This window comes from Lithobates pipiens, unplaced genomic scaffold (genome assembly GCF_037356315.1).
Source record: "Lithobates pipiens isolate NorthernLeopardFrog02 unplaced genomic scaffold, aLitPip1_a1.2 Scaffold_23, whole genome shotgun sequence".
Classification (NCBI taxonomy): domain Eukaryota; kingdom Metazoa; phylum Chordata; class Amphibia; order Anura; family Ranidae; genus Lithobates; species Lithobates pipiens.
Window position 1 is genome coordinate 99,871,907 of NW_027507785.1, and position 8,445 is coordinate 99,880,351.

The window sequence follows — 8,445 nt, forward strand, 5'->3', positions numbered from 1 at the left end:
ATTAGTCATTTTAATCAATAGCAAGGAGATAGGATTGAAATTGCAATGATCAAGTTCAGCAGAAAAATCTGTTTGTGACAAAATTACAGTTTTTCCTAATTTGTGTAAAGCTGTGAGTTCATTAGCCAGATTCGATCACTTGACAATTTTTGGAAAAGCTATTTCTTCATTAAAAGAGATTTACACCTAAAACATATATTTCAGGTTGTGATAGATGCTGGAGAGAGGAACATCTGTCCATTTCTTGCTGGAAGGTGTATCATCACAGCTCTTGGCTCTATTGTTCTACGCCTTAGAGATGCTAAGATTGCACATTGCACTGTGTATGCACTGTGAGCACTGTTAGTTAAAAAAAATACTTGGAGCTCTTGGCTTCCATCTTGTTCCCTGCGTGTGTACGTGCTCGGTGCCACGGTTTTCTGGAGCCCTTTAAACACACACCCGCCTGAAGACTGCAGAAGATGAAATAAACCACCATGAATCAAGAAAAGTTAAGCAAACTGCAAGCACAAGTGCGCATTGGTGGAAAGGGGACAGCCCACAGAAAGAAGAAGGTTGTCCACAGAACAGCTACTGTAGACGATAAGAAACTACAGTTCTCCTTGAGAACGCTGGGTGTGAACAACGTCTCTGGCATAGAAGAGGTCAACATGTTTACAAACCAAGGGACAGTTATACACTTCAACAATCCCAAAGTACAGGCTTCCTTAGCTACCAATACCTTCACCATTACAAGGCACGCTTAGACCAAACAGCTCACAGAGATGTTACCCATAATCCTGAACCAGCTTGGAGCAGACAGCCTCACCAGCCTGCGAAGAATTGCAGAGGTCCTGCCAAAACAATCTTTAGATGTAAAGCAACACTTACCACTGGGGAAGTAGAAGACGATGAAGTTCCTGACCTGGTTGAGAACTTTTATGAAGCCTCAAAGAATAAAGCAGTCTAAACTGGAATATCTATCTATTTGTGTTTTTTGTTTTTGACCCGATGAGATTAAAGTTGAATTCCTTTTAAGATGTCCAATATGTATCAGCTCTCTTGAGTCACTTTCTGTGCAGACCCCTTGCGCCCCATCCAAACTCAAGACCACTAGAAATAAAGATTGATCGTGCGTAAAACTTTAAAAAAAAATGCTTGGAGAAAAGCGAAGAAGTTTTTTAGTAGGAGAGATATACCAAGACAATACATAATTTAAAAGTCTTTTCTATCAAAAACCTGAGCTTGTTACCTTATTTTTCAGATTCGTTTTTCTTCAAGTCCCTTTGCCTCTCAGCAATGAGCCCAGCCTTTGTTATTCAATGGCCAGAACCTACCTAAGGCAATTCAAATTTATGGCCATATCCCATTCACGTTATAGCTTCTATTCCATTTTTAAGATTTGGAAACAAAGGTGTCAAACACATTTTTATGTGTAAAAAAATCCATGGATGGCATCTTTGTCTGTGAACCTTAAAAGTATGAAACAAAGTCCTATTGTTGTTGGCAGAGAATATTCCCTGTGTTATTCTTTAATTATTTCTGAAATTTCTTTCTACTGAACAAAGTAAAGCATTCTGTTTCAAATATACTAAACCACTGTCAAAAAATAAATTATTCTTATTCTTGTCAGATATGCAGTTTTCCACAAATATTATTATAACCAACCTTTAATGATCACCTGATAACTAAAAAATATGAAAAAGGGGTGTTCCTCTGCCACCTTATCCCAAAATTAAAATGTTATAATTGAAATATTAGCACCGGTAGCTGAAACCTACAGGTAGCAACAAAAAGGTACAGCAGCTCCCAAACTTGTTTTAACATTGTATAAGCAGGCCAATTCATCAAAGCCAATCAGTTGACTTTATTAAATGGAAAGTTTGCTTATCTTTTCAGTCACTTCAGAATGATAAATCTAAGTCTGTGAGCCTCAAAGGTGCCACTTAGTTCTCAAACTCATCTCAGCCTTTACCAGTCTAAGTTGTTGTCTGTTGTCAGTGAAAGCTGACCTGGTAATGGCAAAATAAGACTTTACTTTTAAAAATAAGGAAATAATAGTAGAATAAGAATATGAATGAAAACAACATTTAGAATGTAATAAGAGGTTAGGAGAGAAGTGTGATAAGGATAATGAGAGTATTGAAAGATAAACAGTTAGTTGTATAGTTGTATCTAATATACACTCACCGGACACTTTATTAGATACATCTGTTCAATTGCTTGGTAACATAAATTGCTAATCAGCCAATCACATGGCAGCAACTCAATGCATTTAGGCACCTAGACGTGGCGAATATGACTTGCTGAAGTTGAAACCGAGCATCAGAATGGGGAAGAAAGGGAATTTAAGTGACTTTGAACGTGGCATCATTGTTCGTGCCAGACGGGCTGGTCTGAGTATTTGAAAAAAAGCTGATCTACTGGAATTTTTCACGCATCTCTAGGGTTAACAGAGAATTGTTCAAAAAAGAGAAAATATCCAGTGAGTGGCACTTGTGTGGAGGAAATGCCTTGTTGATGTCAGAGGTCAGAGGAGAATGGGCAGACGGGTTTGAGGTTATAGAAGGGCAACAATCACTCAAATAAACACTTGTTACAACCAAGGTATGCAGAATACAATCTCTGAATGCACAACACATAGAACCTTAAAGCAGATGGGCTACAGCAACAGAAAACCACACAGGGTGCCACTCCTGTCAGCTAAGAACAGGAAACTGAGGCTACAATTCACACAGGCTCACCAAAATTAGACAAAACCATTTAGAATTTTGCTTCCACTTCACAATTATGTGACACTTTGTGTTGGTCTATCACATAAGATCCCAATAAAATACATTTACGGTTTTGGTTGTAACATGACAAAATGTGGAACATTTCAAGGGGTGTGAATACTTTTTCAAGGCACTGTATATAGTGGTTTGTATCTCTCAGAGTGCTCATTGAGGCAGGTTGATTCTTCAGAGTTCTTGCCTCACATGGAGGAAACTGGATTTTCAGTTTCCTTAGCGGATGGTAAAACCTGGTTTGGGAGGGATGAAGTCTCCAATCCCGGGTCCAAGGATTTTGAACAACCAGCATGCGAATTGAGCAAATGCATGCAGGGTTTTTATTAGAGACATGACTATGGTTCTTGGCCTACATTTTTAGAAATGATTAAATGGAAATAACGTTAATGAATGGAAATGCGTAGATGGATGCATGTCAGACTTCATATGCTAATTATTGCAAATTATATCCCTACAAATAGAGTTAAAGTGGTCGAAAAAGGTAAAGTTATTTTTTTCTTCATGTATTCTTTGAATTAGGGTAAAAAAACCTTTTAGGTGCAGTTTCCCCCTTGCCCCCCCCCCCCCCAAATACTTAACTGAGCCTGTTCTCAATCCAGCGCTGTCTCACTGGACTCAATGAGCAGTGAGGAGCCATTGCCTCCTGCTGCTGTCAATCAAATCTAGTGACGAGGGACAAGGACAAGACAGGGCTTCACCACACTGTGTGTGTCAATTGACGCATGCATCGTGGCTCAGGACAGAGGCTGGATGTATACCCCCCTAGTAAGCGGCTTGCTAGTGGTTTGCTAGGGGGTACTCGGAAAGGCAGGAGGAGCCATGAGCACTGTCAGGAGACCCCAGAAGAGGAGGATCAAGGCTGCTCTGTGCAAAATCCATGCACACTACTTGGGCAGGTGCTTGCAGGGTTACCGCTAACTAGGGTGTTTACAATGATCAGCTTTTATTTATTTATGTAAAATCGTTATTCCAAAAGGAAAAAAATGTTTGCTGTAACTGATTATAAAGTGTGAGCCTGAGTTTGGCTTCAATTGGTTAGTGTATATAAATCTTCTAGTCCAGTGGTTCTCAACCTCAGTCCTCAAGTACCCCCAATGGACCATGTTTTCAGATTTTCCTTTACTTTGCACAGCTGCTTTAAATCAATATCAATATTATGCTATTGATAAGAGCTATTTTATTTAAGGGAAGTTTCCAAAACATGGCCTGTTGGGGGTACTTGAGGACTGAGGTTGAGAACCAATGTTCTAGTCCATCTAACAGTCTCCTCCTCCCAGACTGACAATCTCCGGTCCAAAGGTGCCCCTGTGCTCATTCATCCAGAATGAGGGCACTCTAATACAGGAGGCGTATTACTGGCCAGTGGCCAGATCACCAGAACAAAGGGAAAAAGCCTACAAAAATGTAAACTAATACCAATAAAGCCACCATGTCTAATGATTGACAACCTGCAATATACTGTATTACATTTTTGGTTTTGAGTTTAATATTGCTTTAAATAAAAATCTCCCTTGTGTTTCAGGAGTCAGGAGGGCTTCGCCTAGGAGACAGGTGGGAGTGATTGCAGCATGGAGCTGCTAGGTGTATGCACAAGACTTGTGTAGGAACACTGTCTAAACAATACAGACAAAGGGCCTGAAGTGTGAGGTCAGAGCAGCAGTGATGCAAGTGTATGCCAGAAGGCTTGTTTTTTGGCAGAGAAATACTGAAAAATCATTGCAAGGGGAAATCATGTGATGTCTCGTAATTTGTGTTAATAAAGTAGAGCAAGGATTTAATGTCTAGCTATATAAACATCTTTAACCATTGAATTCTAGAAAATGTACTAAAACTCTGCAAGTTCATTAATTTTTAAGTCCTGAGGAGTTCCAAATTTTTAGGTTGGCTTGGTGGTTTACTTGAAGTAAAAAAATCAAAGTATTTTGGCACATGGAGTGTGTGAAGAAGCAGCTAAAATGGGTATACACCAAATCAAGCTGTAACTGTTCTTAAAGTCCATGGTTTGTACCAAAGCAAGATTTTATAAAGCTGAATGCATATGGTTTGGGGCACTGGCAGCTGCTATCCTCAGAGTTGAGTCAGCTCTGTATGGAACAAAAAAGAACAAGGGGGAAGCCCTTTTTAAGTGCCAAGGCAGTTTATCCACAATAGTTAAAAACACTCACAAGATGTAAGATATAAAATTGCTCATCGTAAGAAATGGTATCTACTCGTTTCTGTCCTGAAGAGGCCACCAGAAATCCTGTGAAAGGGAATGGATGCCCTGTATGGGACCAGGAAGTCCATGCCAACCTGGGTAGAATGCACTGGTGGATGTGACGTCACCAAGAGAGGAAGAGAGGGCCAGAAACTTCAGGCGTTGGGGGTCGTGTAACTAGTGAGTGATTTTAACCATTGTGAATGAACTTCCCCCTTTTTTTGGTTGATTTGTAGTGAATATGATGATGAACACCAGTAACTTTGTTTGCCTGTTCAGAATTTTTACTTTACAGCAAAGCTTGAAAGACATGTTGAGGCCAAACCAGAATACCTAAAATACACTCTGTACAGTCATTTCACGTCTCCTTGACCAGTGCACACACTCACTCCCAGAAAACAAGCAATTGTGCTGCAAGTTTGAAAATGACTTGCTAAACTATTACTAGACTCACCAGGCGTCACAAATTTGTTGCACAATTCAGATCATCTTTGTTTACAAACATTCTGTAAGTCTGCTGCAAGTTCCGGTTCACTTATGTTGTGCAATAGTCATCCCACTACAGGGGTTTTGTGGCAAACTTTTCCTGCTGTAGACTTGCAGAGCTCTTCCTGTAGACTCACTACTGCAACTTGCTAGAGACTTGCCACACAAATTTGCTGCAAATTGGAAAAAGGTGTCAACTAGATATTGTGCTTCAAGTGCTCTGCAAGTGTATAACTTCCAGTGAAAATGTGCAGCAAGTTAACAGACATACAATTCAACACTGCCACAAATTTGTGGCAAGGTATTCTTGCTATCTGGGCTAAAAGTCCCTTCAGCAACAAGGAGTCCATTGTATGCTTTTCCTTGATCCTTTAGCATCAGATCAGCAGCAAAGGTAAAGCTTTCTTTACTCTCTTCCAGTTCTGTACAGTTACACCTGAGCCCAGGTGGGGAACCAAATATGTATGTTTACATGGCTGGTAGTTGAGCCATTATCCCTGAAACAATCCTGAAGCATCTGAGACATATCAACTTCAAAGCCCTACCCTCTGGGTCACATATACAGAAATTGGTTGGAGGAAGAAAAAGAAAGAGAGAGAGTGATTACACACTTGGGATGGTTTCAAATATATGTGAATTCATAGTTTCATGTATGGGGTGCCTCTGCACAATAAGGTCCACTCTATATGTGGGCCACATTTATATTAAGCTTATATAAGGGGCATCCCTATTCTGACTATAATAAATAGCAACGCATAAGAAATCCCCAGTTGCTCTAAGTAGCTGAACTTAAAAAAGTAAAGGTTTTTTAAATTAAGACTGAAACAGGGTACTCAGTTACAAATGTTTTACATACATATGTAAGGCCACACAACCAAAACAAGACTTTTGTAAAAAGTGTTTATATAGGCTTGCTTACAGTTTAGTTATTTCCATATATATTTTTGTGTCTGGGAGCTTAAAAAGATTGGCGTAAGACCACATTTTTCAGGGGTACCTTGACATTTTTCTGTAGCTTTTACCTGAAGGGAGACTATAATAGTTTTAAATATATTATAATATTGACATTGTTGGCTAACAGGTAAGATGGAGACCTAGGGATGGAGGCTTTAGGCTCAAGGCTCCAGTTCCCTGACCAGTATTCATTAAGAGCTGCACATCTGTTTTCTTCATATTATACACAAACTCTGAAACCTCTCACCGTGTGTATGTGTACGTGACACCACGGTGACATATACACATTGTTCACAATTCTGCCCGCCAGTGCCTTACAAGGTATATATTTATATATTTGGTGAGGAATGGAAACTATTGGATTTGGAAGTAAGCACACCCAATTAGCCCTTTAATGATAGGAGTAGGTTTCTATGGCTAAATAAAGTGAAGTGTGCATATTGTGCCATGGTGCTACATTGATTGGTGGACATAATGAAGAAGGGTCTTCCTAAAGCACATGGTTAATTGGGATAAACCTTTTCATGTCTTTCAGCATCACCTTCTTTTACAGCTCTAAGCATTTGGTTACATGACATCTCATAGCAGCAAAGGAAGCTGATTCCAGAATACTTGCTTCTGCTAGAGACTGTGATTACAGTCTAAGCAAGGTGCCTATATAATATCTAGCATGTGTTACTGACTGTGTATTCTGCCCTGATTTATGTCTGAATGGTAGGAATTCTCCACTCTGGAGATTACACTCTCAGATTCCACTGCTGGAGACCAGGGTTTGATATATTACACACTAAGCCTAATCCTGTACAAAGGCTTTTCTATCCTGACACAAAAATCTAAGCACAAGAAGACTGACATTGATTGGTACTGGAGTGGGTAAATATGTACTATTCACACAGCATTCACTGCTGCAGTTCTAACCTTTAAGAAATGTTTGTATCACTCACTTCCATGCCTAGACAGGAATATACAGTGGGGATCAAAAGTTTGGGAACCCCAGGTAAAAATGTGTATTAATGTGCATAACGAAGCCGAGGAAAGATGGAAAAATCTCCAAATGGCATCAAATTACAGATTAGACATTCTTATAATATGTAAAAAAAAAAGTTAGATTTTATTTACACTTTCAAAATTACAGAAAACAAAAAAATGGTGTCTGCAAAAGTTTGGGCACCCTGCAGAGTTAATATCTTGTACTGCCCCCTTTGGCAAGTATCACAGTTTGTGAACGCTTTTTGCAGCCAGCCAAGAGTCTTTCAATTCTTGTTTGAGGTATCTTTGCCCATTCTTCCTTACAAAAGTGTTCCAGTTCTTTGAGATTTCTGGGCTGTCTGTCACGCACTGCTCTTTTAAGGTCTATCCATAGGTTTCCAATAATCTTGAGGTCAGGAGATTGTGAAGGCCATGGCAAAACCTTCAGTTTACGCCTCTTGATGTAATCCCCCGTGGATTTTGAGGTGTGTTTAGGATCATTATCCATTTGTAGAAGCCATCCGCTCTTTAACTTGAGCTTTTTCACAGATGGCATCAAGTTACCATCCAAAATTTGCTGAAATTTTATTGAATCCATTTTCCTTCTACTCGTGAAATGTTCTATTTTAACCTCATCGGTCCACAGAACTTGTTTCCAAAATGCCTCAGGCTTGTCTATATGTTCATTTGCAAAGTTCAAACGCTGATTTTTGTGGTGAGGACGTAGAACAGGTTTTCTTCTGATGACTCTTCCATGAAGACCATATTTGTACAAGTATCTCTTTATAGTGGAATAGTGTACCACAACTTCAGTGTCTGCTACATCTTTCTGGAGGGATCGTGCAGCCAAACGTGGGTTTTGAATTGCTTTTCTCACAATCCTGTGAGCTGTTCTGTCTGATATTTTTCTTGGTCTTACAGATCTTGCTTTAACTTCCACTGTTCCTGATGACTGGCATTCCTAATTACATTCCGAACAGAGGATATTGACATCTGAAAACGCTTTGCTATATTCTTATAGCCTTCTCCAGCTTTGTGAGCGTCAACTATTTTCAGTTTCAGTTTTCTAGA

The 8,445-nt window shown here is 39.5% G+C and overlaps 1 pseudogene; it reads left to right on the forward strand.

The window, feature by feature from the left end:
- The first annotated feature begins 458 nt into the window (after nt 1–458).
- Nucleotides 459–949, forward strand: LOC143926972 (transcription factor BTF3 pseudogene; annotated as a pseudogene).
- The last annotated feature ends 7,496 nt before the right edge of the window (nt 950–8,445 follow it).